The 19,419-nt window shown below is 42.3% G+C and overlaps 1 protein-coding gene and 1 non-coding gene across 7 annotated transcripts in view; one reads left to right on the top strand and one right to left on the bottom strand.

Annotated features, from left to right (window-relative positions):
• ZBTB38 (zinc finger and BTB domain containing 38) overlaps positions 1-19,419 on the top strand; it is a 131,124-nt gene that overhangs the window by 39,457 nt on the left and 72,248 nt on the right. For 3 of the 6 annotated variants that reach the window (XM_020879296.2, XM_070466668.1, XM_070466667.1), the window contains exons 1-2: positions 14,533-14,904; positions 16,056-16,130. The gene's annotated coding sequence lies outside the window, so the exon portion shown is untranslated. Of the gene's footprint in view, positions 1-14,532; positions 14,905-16,055; positions 16,131-19,419 lie in introns of those variants that run through there. The other 3 variants (XM_020879291.2, XM_070466665.1, XM_020879290.2) reach the window with 3 other exon arrangements.
• Positions 13,176-13,248, bottom strand: TRNAG-CCC (transfer RNA glycine (anticodon CCC)). The gene has a single exon. It is a non-coding gene; the product is annotated as a tRNA-Gly (tRNA).

The following is a 19,419-nucleotide window of genomic DNA, read 5'->3' as shown; positions in this document are numbered from 1 at the left end:
CAGAGGAGCAAGGGGCATTTCTGCCTGGGAAGATGAGGGAAAACATTTGAACCGGACCTTGAAAGCAAGTTAAATTTTAAGAGACCAGGGTGATGAGAAAGGCCATTCTAGGCCAAAGGAACACAGGAGCAAAGACAGAGAAGCAGAAAAGCACGGGTCACTTTTCAGGAACCACTCATGATCTGTTTAATAGTCTAGCTTATATGAAAGTGGCAAAGGATTAAGTTAGACTGCAGTTTGAGCCTGCAGGGTGAAGGGCCTGGAATGCTAGAGTAATGAATTTGTGATTTATACTCTCTAAGTAATGGATCACCACTAACGCCTGGTTTTTTTTTTTTTTTAATAGCTTTATTGAGATACAATTCATATACCATACAATTCATCCATTTAAAATGTATAATTCAGTGGTTTTCAATACATTCACAGATATGTCCAACCAGCATCACAGTCAATTTTAGAACATTGCATCACTTCAGGAAGAAACCTTAGGGACTTCCCTGGTGGTCCAGTGGTTAAGACTTCATACTTTCAATGCAAGAGGCACAGGTTTGAACTTTGGTCAGGGAATTAAGACCCCACAAATCTCGCAGTGCGACAAGAAAAAAGAAAAGAAAAAGAAGAAACTTCATACTCTTTGTCTGTCATCTCTTAACTCTCCATCCCCATTCCAAGCCTAAGAAACCACTAATCTCTGTTCTGGACATTTCATATGAAAGAAATCATATAATATGTGGTCTTCAGTAACTGGCTTTTTCTGCTTGGCATAATATTACCATTGATGGTTTGAGCAACAGAATTCTCCTATCAAAGTGGCTCTTTAGAGAGAATGTTCTAGATGCAGATAGTGGAAAAGACCTGGAAGGTCAAAGAGAGCCAATTGAATGAGTAGCTGTTTCTGGGTCATGTGAGCACTCAATAAGGAAATTTTAGCTTCAAGCAGAAGACATGGAGCTATAAACAACTTAAATAAGAGGGACATATTATCTTACTCACAGGAAATCTGGAGACAGGCATTTCTAGATTGGTTCATGGCTTACCAGTGTTGCCAAGGACCCACATTCTTCTATCTTTCTATCATTTTAGAATAGTAGCTTTTATGCTCTGACTTTTCTCCTCATTGTTGCAGGACATCTTGTTGCTTTTCAAGCTATCACTTCTTCATATAGTTGCTTACAGAAGCATGCATTTTGGTTTTTAAAGAGAGCAAACTTTTCCCCTGTAGCCTACCCCACAGACCTTCACTCATGGACCACTGTCAGGACCACAGCACATATCCATGCCTCAGCTTGGGTACGCTGAAAATGTGCTTGTCTGACGTTGTCATCTTCTATGACGGGTGGTGGTCTCTGCCATCAAGAAGGAAGAGAGAGGGAGATACTTTGGGGCAGGCAAACAACAATAATTGCTACAAGGGCCAAAGAAGACTCAGGATGGAACAGCATTCTTAGTCCAACAAAGGACAGTCTTTCCTGAAGATGGCAGTGACCAGGACAGTCAAGTGGCACAGTGAGGACAAGAAGGATGAAGACCAAGAAAAAGGTGATGGCATTGGTTCTTGGTTACTGAAAGTGAAAAAGTGAAAGTGAAAGTTGCTCAGTCGTGTCCAACTCTTTGCAACCCCATGGACTGTAGCCTGCTGGGTTCCTCTGTCCATGGAATTCTCCAGGCAAGAATACTGGAGTGGGTAGCCTATCCCTTCTCCAGGGGATCTTCCTGACCTATGGATCAAACTGGGGTCTCCTGCATTGCAGGTAGATTCTTTACCAGCTGAGAAACCAGAGAAGCCCTTAATTATGTTGTATATCTTTAATTATTGTCTTCTAGAAGGAGGTCAGAAGAAGGTAGTAGATTGCAGAACTTTGAGAAAAGAGGAGATAGATGGTAAAAAATAACAAAAGAAAAAGTACAAAACCTTTTAAACAGAAACCAGGAGAGAGATTGGGTAACAAGATCAAATGAAAAGTGTTCTTCAAGACGCAAAGACTCTTGTGGATAGCAGGATAACTTATTAAATATTAATTTGTGGCTTTTGTTCTCACTACCATAGGTCATAATCATGGAGATTTAAATAATGGAGTAAAAATAATTGAAAATATATTTCAAAATTAGGAGTGCATTTGTTTTTCCTGTTTGTTTGTTTCTAATTTTATTTATTTATTTCTGGCTGTGCTGGGCCTTTGTTGCTGTGCACAGGCTTTTCTCTGGCTGCGGCGAGTGGGGGCTACCCTCCAGTCATGATGCGAGGGCCTCTCATTGCCGTGGCTTCTCTTGTGAAGCACGGGCTCTACAGTACAGGCTCAGTAGTTGTGGCCCATGGGCTTACTTTCTCCACTGCATGTGGGATCTTCTTGGATCAGAGATGGAACCCATGTCTCCTGCATTGGCAGGCAGATTCTTTACCACTGAGCCACCAGGGAAGCCCAGGAGTACATTTGCTTAACATTAAAAATCAAAGAGATCTTAGAGAAGACAAAAAACACAAAAGCCATAAGAGAAAGCATTTGGTGACAGATTTAAATGTGTTGGATATGTTAAAATATACTACACATAGCATCAAAAGATCGATGATAAAGTAGAGAAAAGTATGTATTTGCAACACACAGCTAATGTATGCCTAAAATACCTGATATAAAAGAGCACCTGCAAATTGATAAGAAAAGAACAAATCAACAGGAAAAGTAGGCAAAGTATATAGAAAGGCAATTCACTAAGGAGACATACAAATGATCAATAAAATTACTAAAAGGTATTCACACTCACCCATAATACTAGTACCTATATAGTTATCACTATAATCCAGTCACTGTTCATAGAGCTTTACATCTAGTTACTTATGTAATCTTCATAGCAACCCTGTGATGGGTACTTTATCTCTGTTTGACAAATGTGAAAAGAATTAAGAATCTCAGTTAAGGAAATACAGCCATGAAGTGTCAGCATTTTGGCTTCAGACTCTATGCTCTTAACAACTATACTTAAGAGTTAGGAAAATGCGAATTAAAACAAAAACAAGATGCCAAATTTTACCCATCAGATGGGTAAAACCTAAAAAGTGTGATAATACCCAATGATGGCAAAGACATGAGAGGACATTTCATCTCATACGTTGCTGGTAGGAGTATGACTTGCTTCAGCTTTTTAAAAAAACAATCTGTAAATATCTATTAAACTTAAAAATACACACAAAACATTTGAGTCAACAATCTCATTTGGACAATCTGTTCCACAGGAGTAAAAGTATGACAGTATAAATGGAAGGATATTTATTGCAGCATTGCTCTAGTGGCAAAACAAACAGAAATACCTGGGGGAAAGCTCAGTCTACCAGAATGATTGAGCAACATATGATTGGCCATACCAAGAATGAGTTAGATTACGCTTTCCCAAGCTTGAATGCACCTCATACCATTAAAACATTCTTTTAAAAAAAATATTTATTTATTTATTTGGCCACGTGGGGTCTTAGTTGTGGCACTCTCATTGCATCATGCTGATCTTTCGTTGTAGTTCACAGACTCGGGTGCCATGCACCGGCTTAGTTCCTCCATGGTATGTGGGATTTTAGCTTCCTCAACAGGGATCGAACCCAAGTCCTGTATTGCAAGGTGGATTCCAGTGGACCACCAGAGAAGTCTCTCATTAAAACAGTCTTATTTGAGTTGGCTCCAGAAAAATAGAACTAATAGGATATATATATGTATATATCTATATATATATACACACACACACACACATATGTGTATATATATACATAGGTACACACACATATATGTACACATATATAGACAGAGAGACAGAAAGAGACAGAGAAACAGACAGAGACAGAGAGGATTTATTATAAGGAATTGGTCACACAATTACAGGGGCCAAGAAGTCCCCTACACCATCTGTAAGGTGTAGCCCCAGGAAAGCCAGTGGCATAGTCCTGAGAACAAGGAGAGCCCTTAATGTACATCTCAGTCCAAGGGCAGGAGAATACTGATGGCTCAACTCAAGCAGGAAGACGGAGAGAGGCCAGATTCTCCTTGTCTCCATCCTGATGTAGCAGTCATGCCCTCAACTGATTGACACTCAATCACACCGCCCATGAACCACACCAGGGAAGTCCATCTACTTCACTCAGTCTACCAACTGAAATGCTAATCTCATCTGAAACATACTCGCAGACACACTCGGAAATATTATTTAGCCAGATATCTAGGCACCCTGTGATCCAGTCAAGTTGGCATATAAAACTGACCAGTACATTTTGGAATTTGCTAGGAAATAAAGTCTTATTGCACCACAATCAATTGAAAACCAGTATTACCTGCTATAACTAGAAAGTATCTGTAATAATTAATACAACAACAAAAGGACGTTATTTGTTTCTAGTTAGATAGTGTGTTACAGAAGATCCTAATCCTGAACCAGACTCCACAAAAGTGAACTTGCTACCATCAGAGAGATATTAAAGCCCCGCCATGTGAGGCAGGGTCATTGTTGTTGTTGTCCAGTCACCCAGTAGAATTCAACTCTTTGTGACTCCATGGACTGCAGCATGCCAGGCTCCCTGTCCCTTACCATCATCTCTGGGAGTTTGCCCAAGTTCATGTCCATTGCATAGGTGATGCCATCCAACCATCTCATCCTCTGTTATAGGCCATCTAAATTACTTGAATGGGATTTCTCTGATAGCCCAGTTGGTAAAGAATCGGCCTTCAATGCAGGAGATCCTGGTTGGATTCCTGGGTCGGGAAGACCCGCTGGAGAAGGGATAGGCTACCCACTTCAGTATTCTCGGGCTTCTCTTATGGCTCAGCCGGTAAAGAATCCACTGCAATGCAGGAGACCTGGGTTCAATCCCTGGATTGGGAAGATCCCCTGGAAAAGGAAAAGGCTACCCACTCCAATATTCTGGCCTGGAGAATTCCAGGCATGTATTGCTCTTGTATTTCTCTCTATTCTAATAAAAAAAAAAATACCTTAAAAAAATGAAAGAGAGCAATTAGCCTGAGCTGCTGAAAACTGTGAATAAGCTACAAGTCTTTATTTACATGTCAATTATATCTTAATAAAGCGGGGGTGGGGGAAGCTGCAAGTTCTTGGGAGGGTCACACCATATCTCTGATCCACCTCAGCACTACTGGCATTTGGGACTAGATAATTCTTTTTGGGGGGAGGTGGGGAGCTGTCCTGTGTATTATAGGATTTTTAGCAGCATCCCTGGCTTCTACATATCCATGACAGTAGCATCCCCCTAACCCCAAACAAAAGACAGCCAAAAACGTCTACAGACTCTGCCAAATGTTTCCTGGGGGCAGAATCACCCCAATTGAGAACCACTGTTCTAGTCCTCAATTTCTCATCATTGAAGGGAGACCTTGAAATAAGTGCTGTCCATGCTTCCACTAAGCACCAGCATTCTCTAATCACAACAAAGTGGAATCTGTAAACACGCTTTCCAGAAGCTGTTTTCTCCAGCGCCACTAGAGGGAGCACTCTGCAATTCAAAGGACAAAACAGAGCACACAGGGAAACTTGTTTTCCCCTCGGAGGACTTCGCTGTCTCCGTTCCCAACGCCCTAGTCTTTAATAAATAGCCTTTGATGTCGAGAGTGATAACCCTTAACCACGAGGCATGAAGAGCTATTTGTCTTGTCCTTTATGCGATAAAAGTCGTGTTGTTAGATATGGTGGAAGAGTGCAAAATGTTCTTTGCTTTTCCCACGTTGTTTGTAAGGCAGTTAGATGAATCACATCACTGAGAAGAAATTATGTGTCTCGGTGAGGAGAGTCTATGGGACAAGGAGACTAAGAGGTGAAAGATCTAGTTCTCTTCCTGGTCCTGCCACTTCCAGGCTGTGTGATGTTGGCCAAGTCTCTTTTTTTTTTTTTTTTTTTTTTGGCCAAGTCTCTTAACCTTTCTGGTTATATGTAAGAAAGCTGAGGAGATAGGCTGAGAAGTTACTTGCTTTAGGTTCCGTACTAAGGTCAAGTATGGATTGGATCTGACCTGCCAACTTCATGGGATAGTTGTGAGAATCAAATGAGATGGAGTAAATGAAAGAGTTTTGAAAATAGAAACCCCCATGCAAGTTCAGGGTGTGGATTTGCCCATACTGTGGGAGTGAGAAGAGGTGATGGCTAAGAGGTAGCCTGCTGGGGAGGTAGGTGGTTGCAGGGAAGGAGCCAGGTGAGAGCAGGTCACACGGGCTACTGAAGATAGTCCTCCACCAAAGTGTCATAAATTACAGGAAAAGGCTTCAATGTCTTCAAATCCTTTACTGCTGATGGAACATAAGGTTACCATCCCCATCAAAATGGACAGGCTACTTGGAAGGGTGTTACTTTATGCTCTTAGGAGATAATAAATACCTTCATGAAAGTGAAAGATCTTACTCCAATACTGTTTTAAACTTTAAAAAAAACCTGAACCGCAATAAGAAATACATTTCACAGAGTGACTGAACTCACACACATTATAAAACTGAAACAAAATTCTGATGTGTGATACACTTGGAAATTTTCTGTTTTCTTTTATTCTGTCACTTGAGACCAATGCTAGTTTTGACACAGTAGATAATGTGTCCTGACTTACAGTTTTAGAAATATTATACCAGAAGTTTTCATGGGAGGAGGGGAGGAAACAGAGGGCCCTGGTGCTAGGGGAGGGAGGAAACAGAGATATGACTCCCAAACATGACTCAGGGAGCCTCAAAGGTGAACTTTTTGCATTCTCCTAGGGGCTGATTCTTTGAGGAGGAAGAAAAAATGAGCAACAATTTCAAATTCACCTCCATGAGTGAGGATGGGCCCTGGTCCGTAGAGTCCAGGCTGGATTCTCAGAGGCCCTGATCGAAATCCTGCACCATCATCATAAAGTATAGATGGGCATGATGTAACCTCCACCACAACAAAAAGTAAAAACCCTACATTTATTGAGCCCTTCTTATACATTAGACTTTGCGCCAAGCACTTCATATGAATGGTGGGACATAAATTAAGCTTAGTGCTCACTGATTTTCCTTTCTTCCCATTCACTAAAAAAAGTTCTGGCTTTGCCTGTCCAGTTTCTTTTCCAGCCCCATCAGAAAGAGAACTGGACAGAAGTAGAGGGACTGGAGGAATATTGGTTAGGGCTGGAGAAAAAGCTTTGTACGGAGCTTGGGAGAAAGAAGGGGAGGCTGAAGCTGTGTGGTATAAGGGGCTTGGATACAAGGAGAAAAAGGATATTAAGAAGAATTTCAGGGGGCTCTGTATGCTGTTAGAGAAATGCAAGTATTGAATATAAATTAATCTAAATTTCTTTGTGGTGACTAGGGTGGATATCTCAGACTCTAACATCATCCTGAAACTGGCCCAGATAGGTAATGGTTTCAGTAGGGTTGCATAAGCATTATCTCTTTTAATCTTCATTAAAGACACATGAGATTTTTTTTTCACATTAGAAAAGGAGGCTGATACAGGCTAAGCAAACTTAAAGGCATGCAGCTAATAAATTTGGACAAATACTCCCCAAATTGATCTATAGATGGAATACAATCTCCCATCAAAATCCCAGCTGGATATCTTCCAGAAATTGAGAAGATAATCCTGAAAATCATATGGAAATGCCAAAGATTCAGAATAGCCAAAATCATCGTGAAAAAGAACAAAGTTGTAGACTCACACTTACTAATTTCCAAACTTTTTATGAAGCTACAGTAAATAAAACAGTGTGCTACTGGTGTAAGAACACACATCTAGATCCATGGACTAGAATGAAGAGTCCAGAGATAAACTAATACTTATGGTCAGTTGATTTTTGACAAAGATCAAGAAAATTCAATGGGGTAAAGAATAGACTATTTTAAAAATAAATTTTTAGAATTTTAGACCAGTTTTAGATGTGCAGAATTCTGGTGAGAGTAGTCTTTTCAACAAATGGTTCTGGAACAAATAGACATCCATGTGAAAAGAATGAATTTGGATCTCTACCTTACATAAAAAATAAAGTGAATCATAGATCTAGAGGGCTTCACCGGTGGCTCAGCTGTAAAGAATCTGCCCTCCAATGCAGGAGACACAGGAGATGTGGGTTCCATCCCTACGTCTGGAAGATTTCCTGGAGGACAGCATGGCAACCCACCCCAGTATTCTTGCTGGAGAATCCCATGGTCAGAGGACCCTGGCGGGCTACTGTCCATAGGGTCGTAAAGAGCTGGACATGACTGAGGTGACCAAGCACATGCATGTGCATATAGAACCAGAGGTAAGAACTAAAACTCTTAGAAAACTCAGGTGTAAATCTTCATGACCTTAGGTTAGACAATAATTTCTCAGGTATGACATCAAAAGCACAAATGATAAAAGAGTAGATAAGTTAGATTTCATCAAAGTTAAAATATTTTTCTCCTTCAAAGACCATAAAGAAAAAGAAATAACTACAGACAGGGATATGTATTTGTAGAACATATGTTTGATAAAAATTTTGTATCCAGAATATATGAAGAATCCCTATACATAAAATATTAATTAAAAAGACAAATAATTTAAAAATAAATAAAATATTTGTATAGACAACTCTTCAAAGAAGTTATACAAATGGCCAATAAATTCATGAAAAGATGCTCAACATTATTAGTTATTAGGGTGAGTCAGTCAGTTCAGTCACTCAGTCATGTCTGATTCTTTGCAACTTCATGGACTGCAGCACGCCAGGCTTCCCTGTCCATCACCAACTCCAGGAGCTTGCTCAAAATCATGTCCATCTAGTCAGTGATGCCATCCAACCATCTCATCCTCTGTCATCCCATTATCCTCCTGCCTTCAGTCTTTTCAAGCATCAGGGTCTTTTCCAGTGAGTCAATTCTTCAAATCAGGTGGGCGAAGTATTGAAGTTTCAGCTTCAGCATCAGTCCTTCCAATGAATATTCAGGATTGACTTCCTTTAGGATTGACTGGTTGGATCTCCTTGCTGTCCAAGGGACTCTCAAGAGTCTGCTCCAATACCACATTCCTAAAGCATCAATTCTTTGGTGCTTAGCTTTCTATATAGTCCAACTCTCACATCCATACATGACCACTGGAAAAACCATAGCCTTGATTAGATGGACCTTTGTTGGCAAAGTGATGTCTCTGCTTTTTAATATGCTGTCTAGGTTGGTCATAGCTTTTCTTCCAAGGAGCAAGCATCTATTAATTTCATGGCTGCAGTCACCATCTGCAGTGATTTGGGGGCCCAAAAAAATAAAGTTTGTCACTGTTTCCATTGTTTCCCCGTCTATCTGCCATGAAGTGATGGGACCAGGTGTCATAATCTTTGTTTTCTAAATGTTGAGCTTTAAGCCAGGTTTTTCACTCTCTTCTTTCACTTTCATGAAGAGGCTTTTTAGTTCTTCTTTGCTTTCTGCCATAGGGTGGTATCATCTGCATATCTGAGGTTGTTGGTATTTCTCCCATCAATCTTGATTCCAGTTTGTGCTTCATCCAGCCTAGCATTTCGCATGATGTACTCTACATGTAAGTTAAATAAGCAGGGTGACAATATACAGCTTTGACGTACTCCTTTCCCAATTTGGAACCAGCCTGTTGTTCCATGTCCTGTTCTAACTGTTGCTTCTTGACCTGCACACAGATTTCTCAGGAGGCAGGTAAGGTGGTCTGGTATTCTCATCTCGTTAAGAATTTTGCACACTTCGTTGTGATCCACACAGTCAAAGGCTTTGGTGTAATCAATAAAGAAGAAGTAGATGTTTTTCTGGAACTCCCTTGCTTTTTTGATGATCCAACAGATGTTGGTAGTTTGATCTCTGGTTCCTCTGCCTTTTCTAAATCCAACTTGAACATCTGGAAGTTCACAGTTCACATACTGTTGAAGACTGGCTTGGAGAATTTTGAGCATTACTTTGCTCTCATGTGAAATGAGTGCAGTTGTGCAGTAGTTTGAATATACTTTGGCCTTGCCTTTCATTGGGATTGGAATGAAAAGTGACCTTTTCCTGTCCTGTGGCCACTGCTGGGTTTTCCAAATTTGCTGGCATATTGAATGCAACACTTTCACAGCATCATCTTTTAGGATTTGAAATAGCTCACTGGAATTCCATCATCTCCACTAGCTTTGTTTGTAGTGATGCTTCCTAAGGCCCACTTGACCTCACATTCCAGGATATCTGGCTCTAGGTGATTGATCACACTATCATGGTTATCTTGGCCATGAAGATCTTTTTTTGTATAATTCTTCTGTGTATTCTTGCCGCCTCTTCTTAATATCTTCTGCTTCTGTTAGGTCCATACCATTTCTGTCCTTTACTGTGCCCATTTTCCATGAAATGTTCCCTTGGTATCTCTAATTTTCTTGAAGAGATCTCTAGTCTTTCCCATTCTATTGTTTTCGTCTATTTCTTTGCATTGATCACTGAGGAAGGCTTTCTTATCCCTCCTTGCTATTCTTTGGAACTCTACATTCAAATGGGTATATCTTTCCTTTTTTCCTTTGCCTTTAGCTTCTCTAGTTTTCTCAGCTATTTGTAAGGCCTCCTCAGACAGCCATTTTGCCTTTTTGCATTTCTTTTTCTTGGGGATGGTCTTGATCACTGCCTCCTGTACAATGTCATGAACCTCCATCCATAGTTCTTCAGGCACTCTGTCTATCAGATCTAGTCCCTTGAATCTATTTGTCACTTCCACTGTATAATTATAAGGGATTTGATTTAGGTCATACCTGAATGGTCTAGTGGTTTTCCCTATTTTCTTCAAGTTAAGTCTGAATTTGGCAATAAGGAGTTCATGATCTGAGCCACAGTCAGCTCCCAGTCTTATTTCCATCTTTGGCTACAAAGAATATAATCAATGTGATTTCAGTACTGACCATCTGGTGATGTCCATGTGTAGAGTCTTCTCTTGTATTGTTGGAAGAGGGTGTTTGCTATGATGAGTGCGTTCCCTTGGCAAAACTCTGTTATTAGGGTAATACAAATCAAAACCAAAATGAGATACTACATCATACCTAGTAGGATGGCTAAAATCCAAAAAGACAGACAATAAGATTTTTGGTGTGGATTTGGAGTAGCAGAGTTCTCACACATCACTGATGGGAATGTTAAATGGTACAGCTCTTTGGGAAACACTTTAACAGTTCCTCAAAATGTTAAACATAGAGTTATCTATGTTTAGATATAGAAGAATTCTACTCTTTGGTATGCACCCAAGAGACACAAAAACATATATCCACATGAAAACTTGTACTCAGATGTTCTTGGCAACATTATTTGTAACAACTCAAAATGTGTTCATAAGCTGATGTATGGATAAACAAAACATAGTATAATCACACAATGGAATATTATTTGGGCATGAAAAGGAATGGAGTACTGATATAGTCTACAATATGGGCGAACCTCAAGAACACTATGCTGAATGAAAGATGCCAAACACAAAAGGTCACATATTGCATGATTCCATGTGTACAAAATGTCCAGAAGAGGCACATCTATAGAGACAGAAGGTTAGTGTTTGCCCAGTGCTGGGATTTGAGGCAGATGAGGAATGACTGCTACTGGGCACAAGTGTTCTTTTGGGGATGATAAAAATGTTCTCAAATGAGATTATGTGGACTTCCCTGGTGGTCCAGTGGCTAAGACTCCATGCTTCCATTGCAGGGGGCCCAGGTTTGATCTCTGGTAAGGAAACTAGATCCCACATGCTGCAACTAAGAGTTTTGGATGCTGCAACTAAGACACAGCACAGCCAAGTAAATTAAGTAAATAAATAAATACTTTTTAAAAATGAGGTTATGGATCACACACTTCTGTGAATAGACTAAAATCCATTGATGTGTACACTATAAGTGAGTTAGCTTTTTGACATAAAAATTATACCGTAATCATAAAAAAATGTTTTTAAAAAGGTATTGAGATGAGAGAAATTGGAGGCAGTAAGTATAGATAAGTCTTCTAAGTCTTTGCTTTTGTTTTTGAATTCCCAGTATATAACTGCATTTATTGCACTGAAGAGGAGGGCTCTCCAGATGGGATAGAGGTTAGGGGTGTCACTGTACTTACACCTCTGTGTCCCCAAATAGATGTTTGGCCCAATTCTCTGATTTAATCCTCACTGTTAGAATCAACCCCCACAGCAAACAATGCAAGGAGCGGCATTTCACTTGGTGCCTACTCATCGTTTCTCCGTCTTCGCTTTATCTTTCTCTTCACATTTTCTTGATCCCACAAGGTAGACTGAAAAAATAATCAGCCTCTGTTCATCTAATTAGAGACATAAACACCCATGTATGTGAATCAAGCACGGCCACTGAGCCTTTGGGGAAACAACAGGGAGGTGCCCAGAGACATTTTCTGTAGAGAAGAAAAGAATCAGCAAGCCTGTGCCAAAAAATGACTGGAACTTCCAGCGCTTTCCTCGACCCAAGGTCAGGCTCTGTGCAGACGCTGACAGTGATCCCGGTCCATTGTTGCTATTCCCTCCATCCAAAGCGTGTGGCTTTCTCCCTTCTGAAACTTACTTCTGCTAATTCCACCTGCCTGGGGAATCAGACCCCGCAGCACAGGTGTAATTCCTCAGAGTGGCAACTGGCAGCAGTTCCAGGAACAAGGTAACGACACAACGTCCCCATTGAACAGAGGCAACAATTTCCTGAGCCCAGGAGAGGGATCCCGTGACTGAATGCCCTGCCCCACGGTGGAAAGAAGAGCCCCGGAGTGGCTTTACTGAGGCCACCAGCATCTCCCTGCCCACTGCCCACTGGGCTGAAAAGTCCTGGCTTTTGTCTTCCTCTTGGAATAACGGAAAAGTACAAACCACAGCATTATGAACCACAGCGGGAGAAGGGACCTCCAAGGTCATTATTATCCAGGGCCCGGATAGCCCCATCATCGGATGTCCTCCTCTTGCCAGCCCTCCTTGCCCTTGCCCAGCACAGCTCCCAACGGGACTCTCACTCCATCTCAGAAGGGCAGCTGATTCCTGGCAGGGCTGTGACTGCCACTGTCAGATCCAGTTCTGGCTCCTGTCACTCCCATCTCCTCCTGATGCTTTGAAACCAGATGGTAGTTCCAACACGTTCTCCAAGTCTTGCGGTCTTTGAGAATGCTCTCATGTCTTCCCGTCTCTTTTTTTAGTTTGGATGCACTGGGTGTTAGTTGTGGCACGCAGGATTTTAGTTGCAGCATGCAAAAGTTGCGAAACGTAGGATCTAGTTCCCTGACCAGAGATTGAACCTGGGCCCCCTGCATTGGGAGTACAGGGTCTTAGCCACTGGACCACCAGGGAAAGCCCTTCCCTGTCCTGACATCTTCCCCAGGCTCGTGCCTTGAGCTGCACTCACCCTCCCTCCTACACCCATGAGGCAGCAGGGCTATTAAGACAATTCTAGGACTCAGCTCCTGTTCTGTCCACTGTGATCTCAGATCCTGCAGTCACCACATGCCACCAAACCTCCTGGCTCCTCACTGCCACTTGGACCTGACTGGACTTACCACCCTGGCCATGCTGGGTATCCCACAAAGCCTCAGATGTGGTGTTGACCCATCAGAAGAGCCCGAGGCCTCCTACTATAGACAGATGGGACCTAATTGTTCCACTGTTTCCCTGTAGGATTAGGTTTCAAGCCCCATCATTACTTCCATTTCCTCTCACCTGGACAGGCTGCTCTTGGTCTATATTCCTTCATTTGCTCAGCCACTCAGCATCATGCTTGAGAACACAGGGTTTGAGATCAGACAATCTAGACTCTGCCACTAACTAGCTGTGAGTCTTCAGAGAAGTGTCTTAATCTCTCTGAGCACCTCATTTGTAGCGCTGGGAATAATAACAATACCTGCCTCATAGTTTTGTCATGAAAACCATAAATGAAATAATCTTTGTAAAAGCACTTAGCCCCAGAAGTGCCAACATTCACTACAAGTACACAATGTATGTTCTCTACTATTTTATTTTAAAACTATCACTCATGTATTCTCCGTGCGTTTACTGCACCCTGTGGCAGGCACTGGAATATAAATCCCCCTCTTAAAGAGCGGAGTCCCCTTGAATCAGGCAGCACAAACTCACACTGGCACCCAGAGGTCGGGGTGCAGAGGCGCAGAGTCAGGGCACAAAGGCAGAGAAGAGACACCGAGCACTGTGTGCGGTCCAGGGAGGGTGGCAGGCACCTTCCACCTTTCCCGCACTCCTTTTGAACCTCTGCGATTCCCTGGGTACGTGGCACCAGAGGGAAGTGGGAGGTGGGGGATGCCGAAGGGTGCAGTGAGAAATCCCCAGAGAAACCCCCTCCCCGGCTTCTTCTTTGGCAGAGAGCGGCCTTGCCTCTGCCATGCAAGAGGGCGATGTCCCCTGAGGAGGCCTTGCTGAATCTGCCTGGGACGGTTCCGGAAGTAGGAAGGGCGGCCGGGGGTGGGGAGGCGGCAGGAATGTTCTGGCCTGCTGCTCGTACAGGCGAGTGTCCCGAGAGGAGGGCCTCTGGACATCAAAGGTTCCTTTTGTCCCCCTCCGAGTGGCAGGGCAGACCGGCCGCTGGCGATGACTCAGGCCTGGCCCTGACGTCACCCACGCCCGGCCACTGGCCTCCGTCTGCAGCCAGGAAACTGGCTGGGGAGTGGCACTCGCAGGCTGCAGCAAATCTCAAAATAAGGAGGCCACTGCCTCTCTCCTCCTCCTCTCCATCGCCCTACAGCACACCTTGCTTTTCTTTTATGCTGCTGCTTTTTTGGTTTTTTGTTTTGTTTTGTTTTGTTTTGAAGCCTCACGGAAGGTTTTACTTATAGATCAACTTTCAAAATGTAGGAAGTCAGAATGGGTGACATCATCAGAAAAATATGTGGAGCTGATCTCGACCAGAAGTGAAGAACCCAGAGCAAGAAGGCGGTTAGAACTCCTGAGCCCAGGGAATTGGCAGCGTCTGGGTTTCAGAGGAGCCAGCGCCTCGGAGTAAGTGAAGGCTGCCCCCAGACCCCCTCACACCGCGCCCTTCACTGTGGGGCGCCATCTTGTTCCCTGACACCTGCAACCTGGCAGGCCCCAGCCCAGGGGGAGGGTGTGGGGGCTGCATCTGGGAGACCCTCCAAACACGGCACCGAGGGGACCTCTCTGATCTTTCTCTTCTCCACAGGCCCAGACCAGGATGCATTTCCTCTTAAAAAAAAACAAAAACAAAAACACACACACACACACACACACACACACACACACAGAGTAAGGCCAAATTCTGGTGGAAAGGGCCCACATCGTGCCTTTCCCGTCACCCCTCTTGTTCTGTTTCTCCTTCGTCCTTCCCCGCTAGTGCTCTGTTTTGGACGGCCAGCATGTTTGTTCAGAGTTCTGAAATGTTTGTTTCCTGGATCTTATACCAAGTCATCAGAAACAAAAATAAACCCCATTCTAGGCAAATATGTGCCCTGTGCTGTCAAGCGGTATTTTTGCACCTAACCTGCTAAAAGTTGGCAGCTCTGGTAAGAAAATGACCACAACCTGCCATCCATACCCAGCGTGTTTCAGGTTGTCTGTGGTTGTTCCAGTTGGTGCGCCTCCACTGTGTCATCTCCCTGTTTTCAGAGAGCTTGTTTTCATTCCTGCTTGTGCCATTTGCATCTGGGATGATATGAAACACAGAGACTGATGATAATGTATCTTTGATGTCTGTTTTAATTTCACTGAAACAAGCTTAAGTCTTTGTGTAACCTATAATTTTACAAGCTCTGGAAGTTTCTACCCAAGAAAGTTAAGTTCCCACGAGAAAAGTTTTAACATGTTCGTAAGAACTGCAGAGCACACAGACATAGAAATCATACCCAGTTCTCCTAGCATCCAAAGTCATCTCCTGAGTCTTTATCTAGTCTTTGTATAGCTTACTTAGCCAAGTAGAATTGTTCTTTATAAATTCTGTTTTATAATGATGGGGTAAGGGTATGTTAAAATGTATCTTATGTTATAAATGTAATTGAGAAGCTTGTCGCTCACTGGAAAAGAGCGGCAGATTCCTTTGTAAACTGACAACACCCTTTGAAGATTAACCATTGCACGCTAATACATCTGTTTTGTAGATCTTATATTTTAATTTTTGTTTTATCTTAATATATCAGGTTGTCTTGAAGTGAGGCTCTGCTAAACCACTCTTCTTCTGGCTATAAGATCTGAACGCTGTGACCATTGATTTGGTGAGTGTCATTTGTCCCTAATGGATACTTGAATTTAGTTGACTAAATCTATTATTTTATTTTGTTGTAAGGTACAGGGAAAAGGAAGAAGGCACAGGGACTTCTGCACACAACGATAACAGCTGTATCAAAGAGGATAATAGTAATAGTTAAGATAGGCTAATTGCTACAACAGACTGAAAAAGGTATAATGTAGAAGTTTATTTCTTGGTCATGGAACAGTAGAGGTCACACATTCATTCAGAAACATAGGTTGAGAGAGGCTCCACCTTCTGCTGTATGTTGTTTTAAAGGTCACCTGGGATTGTTTCCACTTCCCAGTGGAGGAGGAAAAAGAGTGTGAAAAAGTGCCCATAGAGATTTTTATGGCCCCTGCCTAGAAGGGGCCAGGACACATCTACTCACACTCTGTTGGCTAAAATGCTAGTCACGTGACCAAATCTAACTGCAAAGGGGTCTGGGAAATGTAGTCCCTGGATGCGGGCAGCCACTTCCCAGTAACACCTCTGGAGTGTTTCTGAAGAAGAGGTTGTCCTCTCTGCAAGGCATAATGAGGAACTTAGAGATGCTCAAAGATAGGATAGCAGAATGAAGCAGTGGGGGAAATAAAAAGAGATCAGATATTTAGAATTATATGAATATAACTGACACTTTTTGGTAAAGAGTGGGCAAGGAGCAGATTTTTCAAGATGCCTCTGTCTGTTCTAATGCTGAGCCTTTACATAAACACCACTAGGCCACCAGTGGCCAGTGAACCAAGAAGGGCATTCTTCCCTGGACTTTTTCCCCCTCCAGGGTCCTTTTGATTTAAGACCATTCTGGCTCTGTCATGCTTGTAGGAATTATCCAATAGAATTCTGTTCTCCTAGTGGTCACTAAGAAAGCTCTTGGTGGGTTGTGTGTTTGTTTTTTTTTTTTTTTTTTAGCTCAAAGTTCTGTTTGCTCCTGGGGGCTTTGGGAAGCTACCCTGCTCCAGATCTTGGCATAATTTTTAATACTGGGCCATAGAGGGGAGAATTCCTGTCAAGATGGGATCCTGAAACCAAGTTATAAGAGAAACATGGGAAAGTAGACTAAAAAAGGCTCCAGCTGAGGATATTAATGCCACCCAAAGAATTTGATGTATAGTTCTAGCTTTTTCTTTTCAGGAAAAGTTGCAAAACATTTACTGCAATCATGAGTGGTAAGGTTATAAGCCCTGTTTGAAGAACCCTGAACTAATTTTATATGTTATGTAGTCTTTTCATCATTGTTGGTCTTGGTGCAGTATCCCCCTTGCTGGAAAATATCAGAAACCATATGGTGGTGCCTTTATGATGGCCACAAGGCATCATAAAGATCTCCAATAAAAATGGGCTGCATGTGCTCACTTTAGCAGCACACATACTATAAAAATGGTTTCCAGTCCTTGCCTGAGCTGCCTGGTACCTACTTCTCTAGTTTCATTGTCAATATCTGGCTAGACACTCTGGTTTTGGATTATATTTTACTCCTGGACTTGGCATTTCTGGCACTCACACCCACACCCTGAAGAATACACATTGTCCATTGTGTGGGAAGGCCAGCTACTGACTGACTTAACACAACTCTCAAAGCCTGGCCTCATCTCCTATTACTGCTGCCTCGCCCCCTGCCCAGTCCCCTCACATCAGGAGGAGTGGGATAGAAGAATGAGTTGATTTGTTGCAAAAATGCTTCAACCTTTGAAAGTCCATTTCCTTGGTTTGGTGGGTTCCAAAAGAACCTACTGCATGGAGAGCTGGCTGGGTTAGAGGAGAAAATTAAAGATAAGACCAGGTTGACTGGGAGAGCCCAGGACCTGCAACTAGGGAGCAACCACAAGGAGTAAGCTGAGAACAAGTACCAGGTTTCAAAAGCTGGAGTAGAGTGGGAATGATCTGTTACTACATGCCCAAGCCTAAAGGAGTCTGCCAGGATGGATGGGGCCAAGACCATGGTCAAGAAGGAAAAGGAGTCAGGGTCTATTCACTGGGGAGACTGTTAGTTACAGGTTGTTAATTTCAACTGCCATGTGAGAATGTCTCCTCAAAGCACTAGGATGAAGGAATTGACATAGGAGTGAGGGAGTGAGCTGGGGTCAACCTGATTTTTAATGTCTAGCTGCCTAGTGTGGCAGAGAGAGGTGTACCACCACCAAATCAAAATTTCACTGCCATCAACATAACTCCTCCACAGGGTTGGTACAGCATGCTAGGTTAACACTACAGACCCACCAGTGAAGCAGGGGTAATGAGCACACTGTAAATACTTTGATCTTCAATGTTTTAAAAAATGCATCAAAGTAGATATTATGGGAAAAGTTAGACTTTCTCAAGCTTCCTTAACTTATAATTTTATATTTTATTTTAGTTAAAAATTTTTGTTGAAGTGAGTGAAGTCACTCAGGCATGTCTGACTCTTTGTGACCCCATGGACTGTAGCCCACCTGGCTCCTCCATCCATGGAATTTTCTAGACAAGAGTGCTGGAGTGGGTTGCCATGAAGTAGAGTTGATTTATGCAATGTTGTGTTAGTTTCTGGTGTATAGCAAGGTGATTCAGTTTAATATATACATAATACGTTTGTTTTTTTTCCCATTCTCAAATTCATATGAGGGGTACAATTCAATGTAAGGCTACATAGTCTTTTTTTTTTTTTTTTTACATAGTATTTTCAGAGTTTAGGTCATGCCTATTGATTCAGATGGGGTCTGGGCACAGTTGGCTGATGCAGGCAGTGCTTAGACCAGTTGATTATTTTTAACCCCAGGTTAAAAGTATTATACTTTTCAGGGCATGGAAGTACAGGCCCCCCTCTTGCCCTGGGTCAGCATTATGAATGTTCTGTTACTCCCTTTGGAAGATTTTGCAATCAGGCCACGTCACAGTCACCCAAGCTGAGAATTCATGGTAATGGGGCTTCATGCTTTCTCGTGCTGAAATCCCCTGACTTCTTGTCAAGAACGCAGTTGGAAAACACCACACTGAAGACTTCAGGGTTTTGTTTTTAACTCAAGCCTCTGGTTTTCATCAGAACTTTATAGCTTCCTCCCACCTCCGAAATGGTATTTTTAAAAGTGTAAAGCTGAGGTTCTGTCAGAATAAGTAAGGTAATATATGTGAAATGGTTTGGACAACTTAGGAAAATATGTGGCAAGTTAGGTTGATGAAAACAATTACTGTCTTTATGATCAGTATTGGTGTTTGAATTTTGATATTGCTAATAATACTGCAAGTATCATTTTATTTATTTATTTATTTGTTGGTCTTTCTAAATTGACTTGCACCTG

This window comes from Odocoileus virginianus, chromosome 4, assembly GCF_023699985.2.
Source record: "Odocoileus virginianus isolate 20LAN1187 ecotype Illinois chromosome 4, Ovbor_1.2, whole genome shotgun sequence".
Lineage (NCBI taxonomy): Eukaryota > Metazoa > Chordata > Mammalia > Artiodactyla > Cervidae > Odocoileus > Odocoileus virginianus.
This window is presented reverse-complemented; position numbering and strand designations above follow the sequence as displayed.